We start from the raw sequence: 19,614 nt of genomic DNA, 5'->3' as shown, positions 1-19,614 counted from the left end.
TGCAGGCAGATGTAACACAGTGTCCTCAATACCAAATCTTGTCCCAAAGTATGTGAGATTGAAAACATACATCAAAAATTAACAACACATTGGGAGCCATAGTAACCTTGAGTGGTGGGTGCAATGGATGGCAGATTCTTAGCAAAGTAGCTCTGGTGTAGCTGCCAATGTGACAGCTCAATTGGGATTTGGTTGCAGGATGGGACACAAATGCAAATACTAAAGAGACACTGTTCAACCATGCCAAGGCCCTGATCCCCAAGCATATGACACATACTGTAAAGGAGTACCTAAATATGTATTTAACAATAAAAAAGATAATAAAACTAGGGGAAACACCTAACTAACCTAACCTATCCTAACTACACGTTACCCACAAATGGCCCTAACTAACCTAAGCTAAACTTACTTTTAACTAAACAATCTAAACATCAACCCCCTCACCCTCCTTATAAGACGGGACACATGGAGGACAGCATATACTAACCTAAACACATACTATCTTATACTAAACAAATATATATTTTTTTGTATTTTTTTTTTTAAACACCAAAATCCCAACATCATTCCCCACACACATAATAAAATAACATTTCAAAATATCATACCTCCACCCCCAACCCACTACTACTAACTAAACTAACAGCCTAACACTAAGCCCACTAAACCCACTAATTAAAAGAACCAGGAAAGAGGAGGGAGGGGAGGGAATCATGGCAGAGGGTATAATTGTCAAAGGTTTGCCCTCCGCAGAGTTTTCTTGATGGCACGCACCCTCTTGTTAATTTGTGACACCTCCTGCTGCAGCCTGTTCAGACTTCGCAACATACGTTGCATATCACGTTGCATCACTCTGAAATCTGCAGGGTCAGTGACTGCAGCAGGGGTGGTCTGAGTGCCAGTTGTAGATGTGTGTCCGGTTGGTGGTGCCATGCTTGTAGGGGAAGGTGCAGGTGCTGCTGTCAGTGGTCCTGGAGCAGTGGAAGTCGATGGTCCTGCAGTGGTGCCTGATATCCTTGGTGCCACCTGGGTGGTAGTGGTGGTGCTGGTGGTGGCGGCTGATGTGGACACCGAAGGGCCCCCTTAGGCAAATGCCCCCCACACTCCTGAGGCTCTTTCATGGCGATAACGGCGTGCCATGTGGTGGAACCCAGACTCCACATCCAGAATGTGGCGGTAACACATCGCCCGGTGCTGAAACTCACGAATCTGGATGGCATCCATGTTGGCTGCTGTTAAAAAAGATAAGGCCAAACAATAGGCCAAACATTAGGTACTTCATTGTGTGATATAGCTACTGATGAGAATCAGACAGTACATCTAATGTAGCTGAAACAGGCCATATCACCATACAGATCACAGATTCTCCCTGAGGAAGTACATGCCAACGCAGCCTACACATGTCCTATCTAACAGCACTGCAATGCTCTAAAAGATGTGTAACATCTTAAATGACTTATGCATCATTGTTCAGCCATTAAAATGCTGCAAGTCCTCCACATGTGACAGGCAAACTTATGACTATCTTCTGGATGACAATCAAGGGCCACAAGATCGGTGATTTGTAAATGGAATTGCCAGGATGGAATGCAGTTGCTAATCATGAGTGGGTACCCTAGGTTTGGACAAGTGAATTACAGATTTACATGTCTGTGTACTAAACTTGGATCATCACACCTAGTACACATTTCATTACCATAAGCCTGTGCCTCGGGGGGATGGACAAGCAACACATACTTTCAAACATCAAGGACACACAGGAAGCTTTGGACAGCTGGACATGGGTTTGGGCAGTCCACCACAGGTAAGGAGGATGTCCAACTAGGATAGACCCAAACCTTGGACAGTCCCATCCACATTTATGTTTGTAAATGCAGACAATTGTCAACATCATTTAATACCACTAATACCTGTCTTACAACAAGCAGATAGATGCAAGCACATATCTGGCCATGAGCTGCATGCACACCTATGACATTTTACTCAAGTGCCACATACACGTAGCACAACATGTGGAGAGCTAGATGCTGCTAGGGAGTCAAACATACAGTCAAACATGTTCATTAGTGAACAGGGAGGCTCAAGTCTGTGGGTAAGACTTTGGCATCCCTATTCTGTGAGATTCAGGGTCTGACTTGCAGACTAAATCATGAATACGGGCCTCTGCTAATTTTTATTTATAAAAATTTCAAAAACAAATGTCACCCTCTTCACATGGCCATGCCTACAGGGCTGCACTACAATCCCAAAATGTGACAATATGCTACTGATTGTCCAACTCAAAGATGGAAAAAAGTGAAACTCCACTCAAGTAACATATCTGATCATTTACCAGCACATCATACCTTGCTATGTGTCCAGCACACAGGAGTCAATCACACAACAGCTCCAAACTCAACACAGAACTGAAATATCAACACTTACTGGATATGTCTGGGTCCGCAAATTGAGCCACTTCTCCTATTGTGTAGGGGGCAGGTCCACCTGTAAAGTATGGAAGGGAGAAATGTGCTCAATGTCTGTGCACTATACAACACTTTCTAATAAAATTACTGTGTGTAACTTAAATCTGAAAGTCCAGCCTCTCAGGCATGATGATACTCCAACAGACATACCACTGCAAACATGTACATACCCGGTCACTCCAGTGAGTGATACACACATATCTGCACACATGCAGTGGCCCCAATTATCATGTGGTGACAAACATGCTCCATCAACTGGTTGCAGACTCATTTATGGAGTGTACTCCTCTCATCATTTGTAGTAATGACAGACATGCAAAGCCGCTTTCCTGGAGCACTGCAATACCAGTCACTCAGGTATTGTGGCTTGTGCATCAAGGGACAATCATTTACTCTGTGACGCACCTGTGGGTTGATTTAAGATCATGATTTACATGTAGGGCCTGTGTTGTGTGTAGGTCACATATGCTACATTAACAGTGTACCCTGAGCCACATATGCCCCCTATGACACCATAATGGCAGGGATCCTGTGCATTAATTGGTTACAGTTTGAGGCTAGCCATGGATTGACCAGTTTTAATATTTTGATACAACAAGGAGATATATGCTGACAGTGTATATTGTAGTCATCCATGACAGACTGCATGGGCACAGGTGTAGACAGTGCACCTGAAATGTGTCACTCATTGCCCTGTGTACCCATTATGGGTTTTGGAAATCACAGTGAGCCATATTCATCATCTTACATTTGCCAAGTTGTTAGATCTGACACTGACATAATATTAACACATGGTTTTGCAAATGTACCACTGTGTCAATCATGATGATGTAGGTTCCAATTTGTATGTACCTTCGGAATAGCAGCAATCACAGGAATGCTGGTCTTCTGATCTTAGCATACACCCATGTCTGTGATAGCCTCCATACTGGGAAGTTAGTTATCAAACAAAGCTGCACTAGATCAGCAGGGGTGTACCAAATAAAACTAGCAAAGTATTAGGGAACTTTATATGTATGGTGGAATTGGTCAGGGGTCCCTTGCACGACATCATGCACGTAATACACTGTGACCATGCATTCCCCAACGTCAGGTATCCCATGATGATCCCATAACTTATGAGAAGTTCACAGCTATAGAGTAACACAGATGGCAAATGCATTAGCTCTGTTCCAGCTATTGTGCCCAAGACCAATGTAAAATACACAGGTACAATGAACAGAGGGCCATGGATAGTTGTTATCCCTCAATTTGTATCAGTTGCTTCATTTTATGTGCTACAGCTATGGAAAGTAGCACCAAACATTTAGATATGAACCTGTGGGCATTACTTTGGCATCCATCCCGAATTTAACTGCGGCACAACCAAGTCAAATTATCAGCCTAAGATATAGCCTGAGGTTAGAAAGAACTTGGTACGTATGGGCCAGAATACAGTTCAGACATGTATTAGAAATAATTGGGGGACACATTAATTCTTGAAAATATCTGGTGAAAAACATGTCTTTCCTGGTGCACGACAGACCATGCCTAAAACATATGTTAGAGCCACATTTGCATCATCTATTGATGTGAAGGCAGCACTAATTTACAGGCTCCAGTTGTGTTTTGTAACTCAGTGCAGATGTTGCGTCAACAAATGACGGGAATGTGTAGCAATTATTGTATAACTCAGGGCCACTGTATGTTTAACTTGCATTCCACATGTCCAAATACATTGCCTGCAGCATATCAACAAATCTGCTACTGTCACTACAGAGCATTTAAATGTGCACATTACTCTGAATTGTACTCACCAACAGGGCCACCAATCACAATTCCCAGGTGGTCCAGCAGGTCTTGCTCCCTGGCAACAAGGGCAGCCCAGCGGTGCTTTAGCTGGTGGTCGTTGCGCGGTGTGTTGTAGACGCGTTGCAGATGGTACAGGACCTTTGACCACCGGAGCCTCCTTGCCTCTGTGTGATACCCCTGTATCACCCTGCCACCTGCTTTGATCATCAATGGGAGGAAGTGGCACACCAGCCAAATGAATCTCCCCAGCTCCTCCTCACCCATTCTACCCAGATGTGGCCTACCCAACATGACTGAAATAATAAAGGAATTAATGGGTACAGAGGATAATGAAGGGAAAGGAGGAGAGGGAAATGAAAAGTAAATAACCCTAAAACAGCCTAACTATCCCCAAACTAACACTACCCACAACAGACTCCCAACAGTACAAAGACAAAATTAGACACCAGAAATGACAAAAATACACTTACACAGGATACCACAGACACTTCGAAAACACCAAAAGACAATATGAAGAGCACACAGGAGACAAATTCACAATATTTCCCAGAGAGACAAGTCCAAACACAGCCACACAGTCAAGAAAAATCCCAGACTTCAAAGTGAAAGTTAAAGTACACCCACTCTACCAATTCTGTAAACAGGATATCCTATTACATCACTTCCTGCCTCAAATGCGGTTCGTTTTTATTATGATGCGTCAAAATATTATAACGCTTACAGTCTGTGCGTCATTTTTTTTTACGCACATGCTTAGAAATTACCCTGCATCCATAGTACCAAATACTTTTCATTGTTAACCAATTCCATGGGGTACAGTGTGGGAATTACCGCTCGGGGCCAATGGATGTATCATGGCAGTGAGCATCATTTTTCTACGCATACGCAGCGTTTTTTGACGCATGTGCATCTTTTTTGACACGTATGCGTCAAAATGTATGTCTTTTACTGGGTTTGGGTCATTTCTCACAATTTTATAGTACATGACAGCTGTAACTATACAGAGATAGGCTGTTTGCACCTACATTCTGCTTTCCAGTGTATGGGCACATGTGGCAGATCACACTACTGCGGACCATGATCCTCTAGTTGTTGTACTGGATTTGCACTCTTCACTGACGCAATAGATCCCCAAACCTTTGGAATACAAATTGCTATTACCCAGTTTGAGCAGGTTGCACGTCAATAGAGGATAGCAAGGCTATGCAACTTAATACAGTAACTCATTGCCTGTGTGTCTATGGGGGTCATTCAGACCCCGGCGGGCGGTGGGAGCCGCCCGCCTGGCGGGAACCGCCGAATGACCGCACCGCGGTCAAAAGACCGCGGCGGCCATTCTGTGTTTCCCGCTGGGCTGGCGGGCGACCGCCAGAAGGCCGCCCGCCAGCCCAGCGGGAAACCCCTTCCCACGAGGACGCCGGCGTAGTGGGAAGGGTGCGACGGGTGCAGTGGCACCCGTCGCGTATTTCAGTGTCTGCATAGCAGACACTGAAATACTTTGCGGGGCCCTCTTACGGGGGCCCCTGCAGTGCCCATGCCATTGGCATGGGCACTGCAGGGGCACCCAGGGGCCCCGCGGCACCCCCTACCGCCATCCTGTTCCTGGCGGGAGACCCGCCAGGAACAGGATGGCGGTAGGGGGTGTCAGAATCCTCATGGCGGCGGAGCGCGCTCCGCCGCCATGGAGGATTCCTGAGGGCAGTGGTAAACCGGCGGGAGACCGCCGGTTTACCCTTTCTGGCCGCGGCTGAACCGCCGCGGTCAGAATGCCCTTGGGAGCACCGCCAGCCTGTTGGCGGTGCTCCCGTGGTCGGTGACCCTGGCGGTCACCGGCCGCCAGGGTCAGAATGACCCCCTATGTGTATTAATTGGCTAGTTCAATGTAATTGTCCTACTGTGTGAACATCACAAGACGTGTCTTCATAAATGTCTTTGTATGCATGTGTTGTCAATGTGGATAACCATCAGATGCTATTCAATGTGGAAATGAGTAAGGAAATGTATTTGTCATACACATAGCAACAAATGCTGTGTGAATTTTGGGACAAAAGCATCTCCCTTGACAAACCATGCACAGGATAGATAGAGGACAGTTGATCATGGAAATGTTCCAAGACTAAGCCATCACATGTCCTGGAATATTGGATACCACTTCCTGGTCACTTGTTTCAATACTACCCATGTGTCAATGTAGGAGGCTGGCCTGGCTTGTAGTGGGTACCAGAGGTACTTACACCTTGTGCCAGGTCCAGTTATCCCTTATTAGTGTAGAAAAGGTGTTTCTAGCAGCTTAGGCTGATAGAAGGTAGCTATGGCAAAGCAGCTTAGGCTGAACTAGGAGACATGTAAACCTCCTACTATACTACTGGTGTCGTACGCACAATATCATAAGAAAACACAATACACAGAGTTACTAAAAATAAAGGTACTTTATTTTTATGACAATATGCCAAAAGTATCTCAGTGAGTACCCTCAGTATGAGGATAAGTTATATACACAAGATATATGTACACAAACCAAAATTAGGTAAGTAATAGCAAGAAAAGTAATGCAAACAGTGTAGAATTACAATAGACTGCAATAGGAGTACATAGGTATAGGGGCGACACAAACCATATACTCCAAAAGTGGAATGCGAACCACGAATGGACCCCAACCCTATGTGAGCTTGTAGAGGGTCGCTGGGACTGTAAGAAAACAGTGAGGGTTAGAAAAATAGCCCACTCCAAGACCCTGTAAGGTAGGTGTAAAGTGCACCCACTACCCCCAGAGAGCACAGAAGTCGTGATAGGGGGATTCTGCAGGAAGAACAAACACCAGCAATGGAACAACAGTGGATTTCTGGACCTGAGTACCTGTAAGACAAGGGGACCAAGTCCAATAGTCACGACAGTGTCGAGAGTGGGCAGGAGCCCAGGAAATGCCAGCTGAGGGTGCAAGGAAGCTGCCACCGGTTGGAAGAAGTTTGGAGTTCTGCAAGAAAGAAGAGGACTAGGAACTTCTCCTTTGGAAGATGGATGTCCCACGTCGCGATAAAGCTTGCAGAGGTATTCCCATGCAGAAAGACTGCAAACAAGCCTTGCTAGCTGCAAGGGTAATGGTAGAGGTTTTTGAGTGTTCCTGCGGCCCAGGAGGGACCAGGATGTCGCCACTTGAAGGAGGAGACAGAGGGTTGCCCAGCAACTCAGGGAGCCCTCACTGAAGCAGGCAGCACACACAAAAGTACCTGAACAGGCACTTAGAAGGAAAGTGAACCAGAGTCCATGCGACGTCACAAAAGGGAGTCCCACGACACCGGAGGACAACTCAGAAGGTTGTGCACTGCAGGAAGGAGTGCCGGGGACCCAGGCTTGGCTGTGCATGAAGGAAATCCTGGAAGAGTGCACAGGAGCCGGAGCAGCTACAAATCACACGGTACCCAGCAATGCAGTCTAGCGTGGGGAGGCAAGGAATTACCTCCACAAAACTTGGACTGAAGAGTCCCTGGACTGTGGGAGTCACTTGGACAGAGTTGCTGAGTTACAGGGACCACGCTCGTCAGGATGAGAGGGGACCCAGAGGACCAGTGTTGCAGTCTTTTGGTGCCTGCGTTAGCAGGGGGGAAGATTCCGTCGACCCACAGGAGATTTCTTTGGAGTTTCTGGTGCAGGGTGAAGGCAGGCTACCCCCAGAGCATGCACCACCTGGAAACAGTCGAGAAAGCCGGCAGGATGAGGCGCTACAATGTTGCTAGTAGTCGTCTTGCTACTTTGTTGCGGTTTTGCAGGTGTCCTGAGCAGTCAGCGGTCGATCCTTTGGTAGAAGGTGAAGAGGGAGATGCAGAGGAACTCTGGTGAGCTCTTGCATTCGTTATCTGAAGAATTCCCCAAAGCAGAGACCCTAAATAGCCAGAAAAGGAGGTTTGGCTACCAACAAAGGAGGATTGGCTACCAAGAGAGGTAAGAGCCTATCAGAAGGAGCCTCTGACGTCACCAGCTGGCACTGGCCACTCAGAGCAGTCCAGTGTGCCACAAACACCTCTGTTTCCAAGATGGCAGAGGTCTGGGACACGCTGGAGGAGCTCTGGGCACCTCCCCTGGGAGGTGCAGGTCAGGGGAGTGGTCACTCCCCTTTCCTTTGTCCAGTTTCGCGCCAGAGCAGGGCTGGGGGATCCCTGAACCGGTGTAGACTGGCTTATGCAGAGATGGGCACCATCTGTGCAAAATCAAAGCATTTCCAGAGGCTGGGGGAGGCTACTCCTCCCCAGCCTTCACACCTATTTCCAAAGGGAGAGGGTGTAACACCCTCTCTCAGAGGAAATCCTTTGTTCTGCCTTCCTGGGCCAGGGCTGCCTGGACCCCAGGAGGGCAGAAACCTGTCTGAGGGGTTGGTAGCAGCAGCAGCTGCAGTGGAGACCCCGGAAAGGCAGTTTGGCAGTACCCGGGTACTGTGCTAGAGACCCAGGGGATCATGTAATTGTCCCCCCAATGCCAAAATGGCATTGGGGTGACAATTCCATGATCTTAGACATGTTACATGGCCATGTTTGGAGTTACCTTTGTGACGCTATACATAGGTAGTGACCTATGTATAGTGCACGCATGTAATGGTGTCCCCGCACTCACAAAGTCCAGGGAATTTGCCCTGAACGATGTGGGGGCGCCTTGGCTAGTGCCAGGGTGCCCACACACTAAGTAACTTTGCACCCAACTTTCACCAGGTGAAGGTTAGACATATAGGTGACTTATAAGTTACTTAAGTGCAGTGGTAAATGGCTGTGAAATAACGTGGACGTTATTTCACTCAGGCTGCACTGGCAGGCCTGTGTAAGAATTGTCAGAGCTCCCTATGGGTGGCAAAAGAAATGCTGCAGCCCATAGGGATCTCCTGGAACCCCAATACCCTGGGTACCTCAGTACCATATACTAGGCAATTATATGGGTGTACCAGTATGCCAACGTGAATTGGTAAATTTAGTCACTAGCCTGTTAGTAACAAATTTGGAAAGCTGAGAGAGAGCATAACCACTGAGGTTCTGGTTAGCAGAGCCCCAGTGAGACAGTTAGGCATCACACAGGGAACACATACAGGCCACAAACTTATGAGCACTGGGGTCCTGGCTAGCAGGGTCCCAGTGACACATAACAAACATACTGACAACATAGGGTTTTCACTATGAGCACTGGGCCCTGGCTAGCAGGATCCCAGTGATACAGTGAAAACACCCTGACATATACTCACAAACAGGCCAAAAGTGGGGGTAACAAGGCTAGAAAGAGGCTACTGTCTCACACAACCCCCCCCAAACGAAGGACAATAAGGCTAACCTTGGCCAGTTGAGTCTTTATTGTCTAAGTGGTGATAAGTGGAGAGTAGCTCTGCAATAGACTGGTTACTCCCTTTATCATCCACTATATGGTTACTTCCCTGTGGGGATGTAAACCACCCTGTTTGAAGTTTTTTAGCTAACCAACAATGTGAAGATATATTCTCAGAGTTCCTATCAGTGAGTTTTAGTTTAGAACAGTGGGAATTGTCCACTGGACCTATTTCTAGTGATGAGAATGCCAGACAGGGATGCTGTCTCAGTAAAGCCATAGCTGGGCAAAAACTTTGTCCATATGGCTGTAAGAGAGAACAGGGATGCTGTTTCTCTTGTTTCGGAGCAGGGCAGGGATGCTGTCCTATGAGCTCCACACTAGGGCAGGGCTGCTGTCCTAAGTGTTTTGAGGCAGTGCAGGGTTGCTGCACTAAAGTTCCTCTGGGAGGGTTTGGAGGGATGCTCCATGTTAACTACAATGGTGGAATTTTTCTCACCAATATTAGTTATCCCACAGAGAGGTACTTCCACCTCAGGGAGTACAGCTGTGCCAACTGATGGTTCCCTTGGTACAGGTGCCACCCAAGGAGAGGTTTCTCCTACCAGTGGAATGGTATCCTGAATGGTAGGGTGGGTAGGGGATACTGTGATGCCCTTTTTACCTGTTGTTGGAGAAGGATCCTGAGTTTTCAGGCCTGTTCCTCTCCTTTGCTTTTTCATTTCAGTAGAAATGAGAGGAAGCAATTCCTCAGGGATACCCAGCATGGCTGCATGGGTATAAAACTCTACCTCAGCCCAACCTGAGGTCTCTAGGTCATTACCTAAGAGACAGTCTACAGGTAAGCTAGGTGACACTACCACCTGCTTAGGGCCAGTAACTCCACCCCAACTAAGCTGAACTATAGCTAAGGGAAGGAACTTAGTGGAGTTATGGACATCAATAATATTGTACTGTTGTCCAATGATGTGTTGTTCAGGGGGCACTAGGTTTTCAGTCACCAAAGTGATACTGGCACCTGTGTCACTGTAGGCCTGGGCCTCAACACCATTTATTGAAACTGTCTGCCTGTACTTATCCATTGTAAGGGGACAAGCAGCCAGTGTGCCTAGGCCAATGCCACTAGGTGTGATAGAAACTGTCTTGGGACTGACTACCCCAGTTTCTATGATGGACCCATAAGTGAACCCAACTACACCCTTACTTTGACTGTTGCCAGCAGTCCCACCACTATTACCACTACTGCTAGGGGCACTAGAGTTTGATGTATTAGTGGTGGTTGGCTCAGGGGGTTTACCTGGACAGGACTTATCCCCTTGCCAATGGCCTTTATTTTTACACACATAGCACCAAGGCTTTTTAATGTGTGTATGTTGTGAAGAAGAGGAAGAATTTGATTTATTCCCACCCCCTGAAGAGTGTTTAGGATTTGAAGAAGGATCTTTTGTTTTACCCTTATCCCCATGCTTATCCTGAGATTTCTCACCATCTTTCTTCTTGCCATCCTTGTCACCCCCTGTATGAACTTTTCTGTTCACTCTTGTTCTGACCCACTTGTCTGCCTTCTTTCCCAATTCTTGGGGAGAGGTTTGATCTGAGTCCACTAGATATTGGTGTAACAAGTCAGACACACAGTTATTCAGAATATGCTCTCTCAGAATAAGATTATACAGGCTTTCATAGTCAGATATTTTACTGCCATGTAACCACCCCTCAAAGGCCTTCACTGAACAGTCTACAAAGTCTGTCCAGTCTGTCTTGTGAGGACTCTTTTCTGATGTCTCTGAACTTAATCCTGTATTGTTCAGTGATTAAGCCAAATCCATCCAAGAGTGCATCCTTCAAAACTGCAAAATTGTTAGCATCACTTTCTCTAACAGTAAGGAGCCTACCCCTACCCTTTCCAGTGAAAGATAGCCACAATATAGCAGCCCACTGCCTTTGAGGGACCCCCTGTACCATACAGGCCCTCTCAAGTGCAGCAAACCACTTGTTGATGTCATTCCCCTCCTTGTAAGGGGGGACTATCTTGTGCAGATTCCTGGAATCATGCTCTCTAACAGGATTACTATCAGGAATACTGCTGCTGCCACCATGGGGTCCTAACCCCATCCTCTGTCTCTCCTTCTCAATGTCTAGGGATTCCCTATCCAAGGCCAGATGTTTCTGTTTAAGCTTCAGTCTGGTCTCTTCAACCCTCAACTTTTTGAGTTCCCTTTCTAACAAGTTATCCTCAGGGTGGGTGGGTTGGGAATGCTTAGACACAGAAGACAAGATGAAAACTACAGAGGGGGGGTCTGTCCCTAACTGTCTGGAACCTGGTAACTTGGCCTCTAGGAATAAAGACTTCCCTACTGTGATGGGAACCTCCATTACTACCAACATTACTGGGTGTCCTGCTAGGGGGCTGATCCTGTTCAGAACCCTCCCCACCTCCCTCAAGGAGATCCCCTGAGTCAGAATGGGAACCTTCTATTAACCTCTCATTTGATGTGCCTGCTTGGGACTCATCATTTACAATAAGCATGTTAAATAGAAACTCTTTTGTAGGGTTCTTTCCTATCACTAAACCTCTATCTAAGCAGAGACTCCTTAGGCTCTTATAATTCAAATTGTCATAAGTAGTATTGACCATTTTAAGAGTAGAATCTACCACAGGCATGATAACAGGAGGTTTAGAGATAGTGAGAAGGAAGAAAAAGTTTCAGAACTTTTTAAAGAACAGAAAAAAAAAACTTTTTCTAACTTTTGAAAACTTTTAGAAGTTTTAGAAAACTTTTCAGAGCTTTGTAAAAAGTTTAAGAGAAGAAAAGCAAAACTTTTTGGTTAAGTGTACATACACTGAACTGTTTTGTATATGATTCTCTTATGAAAAGTACACAATGACAAAGTGGTAAGTAGTTACAAGTACTTATCCCACCGCTGCACAACCAATGTAGGAGGCTGGCCTGGCTTGTAGTGGGTACCAGAGGTACATACACCTTGTGCCAGGTCCAGTTATCCCTTATTAGTGTAGAAGAGGTGTTTCTAGCAGCTTAGGCTGATAGAAGGTAGCTACGGCAAAGCAGCTTAGGCTGAACTAGGAGACATGTAAAGCTCCTACTATGCCACTGGTGTCATATGCACAATATCATAAGAAAACACAATACATAGAGTTACTAAAAATAAAGGTACTTTATTTTTATGACAATATGCCAAAAGTATCTCAGTCGGTACCCTCAGTATGAGGATACGTTATATACACAAGATATATGTACACAAACCAAAATTAGGTAAGTAATAGCAAGAAAAGTAATGCAAACAGTGTAGAATTACAATAGATTGCAATAGGAGCACATAGGGATAGGGGCAACACAAACCATATACTCCAAAAGTGGAATGCGAACCACGAATGGACCCCAACCCTATGTGAGCTTGTAAAGGGTCACTGGGACTGTAAGAAAACATTGAGGGTTAGAAAAATAGCCCACCCCAAGACCCTGAAAGGTAGGTGTAAAGTGTACCTACTACCCCCAGAGAGCACAGAAGTCGTGATAGGGGGATTCTGCAGGAAGAACAAACACCAGCAATGCAACAACAGTGGATTTCCGGACCTGAGTACCTGTAAGACAAGGGGACTAAGTCCAATAGTCGCGACAGTGTCGAGAGTGGGCAGGAGCCCAGGAAATGCCAGCTGAGGGTGCAAGGAAGCTGCCACCAGTTGGAAGAAGCTTGGAGTTCTACAAGAAAGAAGAGGACTAGGAACTTCTCCTTTGGAAGACGGATGTCCCATGTCGCGATGAAGCTTGCAGAGGTGTTCCCACGCAGAAAGACTGCAAACAAGCCTTGCTAGCTGCAAGGCTTGCGGTAGAGGTTTTTGGGTGCTGCTGTGGCCCAGGAGGGACCAGGATGTCGCCACTTGGAGGAGGAGACAGAGGGGGTGCCCAGCAACTCAGGGAGCCCTCACAGAAGCAGGCAGCACTTGCAAAAGTACCTGAACAGGCACTTGGAAGGAAAGTGAACCGGAGTCCATGTGAAGTCACAAAAGGGAGTCCCACGATGCCAGAGGACAACTCAGAAGGTTGTGCACTGCAGGAAGGAGTGCTGGGGCCCAGGATTGGCTGTGCATGAAGGAAATCCTGGAAGAGTGCACAGGAGCCGGAGCAGCTGCAAATCACGCGGTATCCAGCAATGCAGTCTAGCGTGGGGAGGCAAGGACTTACCTCCACCAAACTTGGACTGAAGAGTCACTGGACTGTGGGAGTCACTTGGACAGAGTTGCTGAGTTCCAGGGACCACGCTCGTCAGGATGAGAAGGGACCCAGAGGACCAGTGATGCAGTCTTTTGGTGCCTGCGTTAGCAGGGGGGAAGATTCTGTCGACCCACAGGAGATTTCTTCGGAGCTTCTGGTGCAGGGTGAAGGCAGGCTACCCCCAGAGCATGCACCACCTGGAAACAGTCGAGAAAGCCGGCAGGATGAGGCGCTACAATGTTGCTAGTAGTCGTCTTGCTACTTTGCAGTTTTGCAGGCGTCCTGAGCAATCAGCGGTCGATCCTTTGGTAGAAGGTGAAGAGGGAGATGCAGAGGAACTCTGGTGAGCTCTTGCATTCATTATCTGAATAATTCCCCAAAGCAGAGACCCTAAATAGCCAGAAAAGGAGGTTTGGCTACCAACAAAGGAGGATTGGCTACCAAGAGAGGTAAGAGCCTATCAGAAGGAGTCTCTGACGTCACCTGCTGGCACTGGCCACTCAGAGCAGTCCAGTGTGCCCCCAGCACCTCTAAATCCAAGATGGCAGAGGTCTGGGACACACTGGAGGAGCTCTGGGCACCTCCCCTGGGAGGTGCAGGTCAGGGGAGTGGTCACTCCCCTTTCCTTTGTCCAGTTTCACACCAGAGCAGGGCTGGGGGATCCCTGAACCGGTGTAGACTGGCTTATGCAGAGATGGGCACCATCTGTGCCCATCAAAGCATTTCCAGAGGCTGGGGGAGGCTACTCCTCCCCAGCCTTCACACCTATTTCCAAAGGGAGAGGGTGTAACACCCTCTCTCAGAGGAAATCCTTTGTTCTGCCTTCCTGGGCCAGGGCTGCCTGGACCCCAGGAGGGCAGAAACCTCTCTGAGGGGTTGGCAGCACCAGCAGCTGCAGTGGAGACCCCGGAAAGGCAGTTTGGCAGTACCCAGGTACTGTGCTAGAGACCCGAGGGGATCATGGAATTGTCCCCCCAATGCCATTCTGGCATTGGGGGGACAATTCCATGATCTTAGACATGTTACATGGCCATGTTCGGAGTTACCATTGTGACACTATACATAGGTAGTGACCTATGTATAGTGCACGCGTGTAATGGTGTCCCCACACTCACAAAGTCCAGGGAATTTGCCCTGAACGATGTGGGGGAACCTTGGCTAGTGCCAGGGTGCCCACACACTAAGTAACTTTGCACCCAACTTTCACCAGGTGAAGGTTAGACATATAGGTGACTTATAAGTTACATAAGTGCAGTGGTAAATGGCTGTGAAATAACGTGGACATTATTTCACTCAGGCTGCACTGGCAGGCCTGTGTAAGAATTGTCAGAGCTCCCTATGGGTGGCAAAAGAAATGCTGCAACCCATAGGGATATTACCCTGGGTACCTCAGTACCATATATTAGGGAATTATATGGGTGTACCAGTATGCCAATGTGAATTGATAAATTAGCATGTTAGTGACAAATTTGGAAAGCTGAGACAGAGCATAACCACTGAGGTTCTGGTTAGCGGAGCCCCAGTGAGACAGTTAGGCATCACACAGGGAACATATACAGGTGCAAACTTATGAGCACTGGGGTCCTGGCTAGCAGGGTCCCAGTGACACATAACAAACATACTGACAACATAGGGTTTTCACTATGAGCACTGGGCCCTGGCCAGCAGGATCCCAGTGATACAGTGAAAACACCCTGACATATACTCACAAACAGGCCAAAAGTGGGGGTAACAAGGCTAGAAAGAGGCTACTTTCTCAGTCAGGCATTTGAAAATGCTATGTGGGTACGGTGTTGTGACACAGAGTCCCAAAACCAATCCACAAATTTAATGTCACTCCAAGGTTTGAGTCATATAATTGACCTATGTTTCTCTTGAGGCAGTGGAGGACCAGCATACCAAGCAGCATGTGTTCACATATTTCCAGTGGTTAATTGCACAAAGGTGTCCAGTTCAAGTGTGTGGCCATGTGTAGCATGTGTCATTATTGGCGTCCATGTTGTCACAGTTACGCGTAGGTATAGTCATGAGTCTGTGGAGCCATTCCCTGCATTATCAAAGTATCCTTCACAGCTGAATTGAACGAAAGCCAAAGAGGAATTGAGAACACACATGGAGATAGTCCAGCTATGGCACTGCAGAAGTTTTATGAGACTGATAACAGGGCAACCTTGGTGTGCTCACAAAGTTAATGGATCAGTAATTTAAAACCGGCAGGTTTCCTCACAACATTTGTACACAGGGTGGCCTCTAAAATTCCCACTGCAGCCGGGAACATCAGTGCCTCTTTGCTGATCAATCTCACAGCTATTCACCACACAAGCCCCATCAAAAAGTTGGGGCCGATAGGAATTAGTGTGTGGACCGTCAGGGTACAAACATGTGTTGACATTTCATGCACATTATCATTAGTTGTTTGTTGTGCTGGAGGCACCATATCCAATCCATGCATACAGCCATGGTACACTGTCACTATTTGTCCCTCATGAATACATGAAACCCAGACAAGGGATGGGCCATGATTAGGCTATTTGAAGACATGTCCCCCCCCCATGATACGATAAGTCAACTGATTAGGCTATACAATGTATTTGAGTATTCATTGTAGACCTACCTGACACACTACCCCAGCAGGAAAGTAAGGGCATGGAAAGCAACTATGAGACAAATGTAGCCACAGGGAACCTTTTTGGTAACACAAAGACAGGAACCAGTCAGGCTAATAGGATGCAGGGTCAGTCAGGAACAAAAATGAACAACGCAAATACACAGTGAGCAGACTGAGACTGGTCAAAGCTGGAACAACACTGTGGAAAATGAAACTGTATTTGTCCTGTATGCTGCAACGTTACACAGTAACCCAAGGCCTGTGTTACACAAGTGATTTATACGGCAATGAATAACAGGGATATACATATAATGGTAGTTTCTATGCCGTTCCAGGCAGCAGCAAGGGCAGTGCAGGTTCAAATGGCTGGTCTGCATGGAAGTGCTCACAGGTGTGTGCAGCTTCAGTCTCTCACAAGTCCGGTAGGTGAGAATCAAGTTCAAAGGGCCAACAGTGCCTTTCACATGGGAAGCAATGGACAGGTGATTACAGGTCCTACAGACTACCAGGCAGTGCATTATCTGACCAGAAGACCATGCAGACAGATGAACTATGACTATGGCATGCCATACTAAAGAGGGAAGCACAGTGGAGTCAGAATGTGAGTCTGGGTGTGTGTAGATGAAGGATTATCTGGGTATAAATAGTCCATTTCCAGGGCCCCCTAGAGAAGGATGGGGAGAGACAGAAAACATGGCAGTGGGAGGACTTTAGACCTGGGATGGCATGTGCAGGGGATGTCTTGTGAGCAATGCTAGTCATGCCTGGGGCACTCGTGCTATTCATTTGCAGATTACATGGATTTCTTGTCACACATACTCCTTGCAAAGATAGCTGATGTCACACTTACTGCTGTCAATGGTCTGGTCATACATTCCTGTTACCAATGCAATAGCACATCCACTGCCTCATGTATGAGGCATTTTTTTTCCTTATTGAATGATGGTGTCTTTGTTGTGTGCCATATGCTGCAATGAACCATGTTGCCAACATGTATGTGTGAAATAGCTGTGGTCCTCTGATATTGCCCTTCAAATGTGAATTGTACTGGATATATGTCATTTACAGTGTGTGTGAAGTTGGGTGTACATTAATACCCATCAAATGTGATGTGGATTTTTCAGGATCCTAATTTGTATTTCTGAAATGCTCCATGAGGCTACACTCTGATTATGAATCTTAGGGATAATATGATGCATAAATGATTGCCCAGACCATGATATAGTGATTAGAATAGGTGTTTAATGACATATGGTAAGACAGTGGTGATGGTGACTATAGTTAAAATAAGTTTTGGACAATGTGTTTTCTCCGACGCAATCCTGCTGCAGTGTTTGGATGGTCCCCCTCATGTTGATGGACAACATCCTCCTCTTCCTCCTCTTCAGGCATTTGTGGGTCTGGTTCATAGAGGGGGATGTTCCTCGTTACACAAATGTTGTGCAGGATGGCACAGGTCAAAATGATCGTGCAGACCATTTCAGGTGAGTATAAAAGGCAGCCTCCGTTGATGTCGAGGCACCTGGATCTTGACTTCAGGATGCCAAAGGTCCTCTCAACTATGGTGCGTGTCCTCCGATGTGCCTCATTATAGGCACGCTCTGATGCTGTGCTTGGGTTTGCAAATGGGGTAATGATCCATGGCTGGATCCCATACCCATGATCAGCTGAAAGAGAAAATGGGTGAGAAAATGTTGATGTTGCTTGTACCATGATTATCACTTTGCATGGCAGTTGTTCTCTTGTCTTGTCTGTGACTCATCTGTGTTTGTGTTATTATGTGGAATCCTAGGCTTCTAGGATGTTCCATTGGCATTGGGATGTTTCATTATCTGAACTGGTGTTTGGCTAATTGACCGGATGTCAGCGGTATTTTTGTAGACTTTCAGTACATTGTGTACTCCCATGCATTATGTCATGTGAAAGAGGTGTCCATGTGTCTTAACTTGGGGTGACATGATACTTCCATACACAGAACCAGTTCCACAGTGGTGTTAATACGGTGCCATCTATATGGCCTGGACATCCCATCCAATTTAACAAATGCAATAGAATTAGTAAAACATCAGTGAGGCCCTTTGATTTGGCTACTTGGCATTGTACAACACATCTCCATAAGTTTTCAGCACTGACGTGTTGACAATTGACAATGCACAAATATCCCATGTGTGACAAGTTCTCTGCAGACCTGTTGATCTGCCCTTACCGAGTGGACTCATGTTCAAACATGTACCTATACTACTGAACCTGGTCCAGTTCAGCTGGCTAACTGGTTGTGAGGTTGACGGTTTGAGTGTCAGAAGGTCCATATGCCTGTACATCTGTTGTGTATATGTGTAATTGTCTCAAACCGTATGTGTAGCAATGAGCACTTTGCAATATTGTCACATCAATATGTGTTCTTTGCACAGTCCAATTCCTTATTGGTAGCGGGCAATGTCACCCCAGGAGTGATGTGAGATGTTGGTACTGCCTCAATGTTTCCATGTCACCTTCATTAGAGTCATCATCATCATGCTATGTGTCTCATGGTGTTTGACCTGCAGCGAAACACATTACACACCCCTTACACAGTACTTATTGCTTGGAAGGGTGTTTGATTGAGTGTTATTGATGTGATATTGAAGGATTCATCTTCCAAGTTGTACTGCCAGTTAAGGCCATGTCATTGTCATTGTGTTGTTTTAAATTGTTCCCTTGTGTCTGTGAAGTGGCATCTGTTGTTATTTGCATCTGTCATTTGTCCATAGGTGTGTATCCCATTGGGTGAGGATATCACACATGACTAGCAGTATCACAACCTCAGTGTCTTCCTGGCCACGTGTCCATGTAGTGGTGTATGTGTTGTGTGTCCTACAGGGTTGCTGTGTTGTGTGTATACAAGTAGGTTTCTGTACTTACCAACAAGTAGGCCATTTCCATATCGTCCATCCTGGAAGTGTTGATTGATGGTGCAGTGGCAGAAGATGAATGAATCATGTACACTCCCAGGATACTTTGCCACAATGTTGGTGATCAATCCCCGGTGATCGACAATGGCCTGCACATTGATGGAGTGTGTGTGCTTCCTGTCGCGGTATAGATGCTCGGTTGCAGCAGGTGGCACAATGCGTACATGTGTGCAGTCAATAACACCAAGCACGTGTGGGAAGCCGTTGATTTGGTAGAAGCCCTGTTTGGTCTCCTGCTGCTTCAGCTGTGTGTTGGGGAAGCTGATGTG

The sequence above is a fragment of the Pleurodeles waltl genome, chromosome 5 (genome assembly GCF_031143425.1).
Source record: "Pleurodeles waltl isolate 20211129_DDA chromosome 5, aPleWal1.hap1.20221129, whole genome shotgun sequence".
Classification (NCBI taxonomy): domain Eukaryota; kingdom Metazoa; phylum Chordata; class Amphibia; order Caudata; family Salamandridae; genus Pleurodeles; species Pleurodeles waltl.
The sequence above is the reverse complement of the archived record's forward strand: the minus strand, read 5'-3'. Positions refer to the sequence as shown.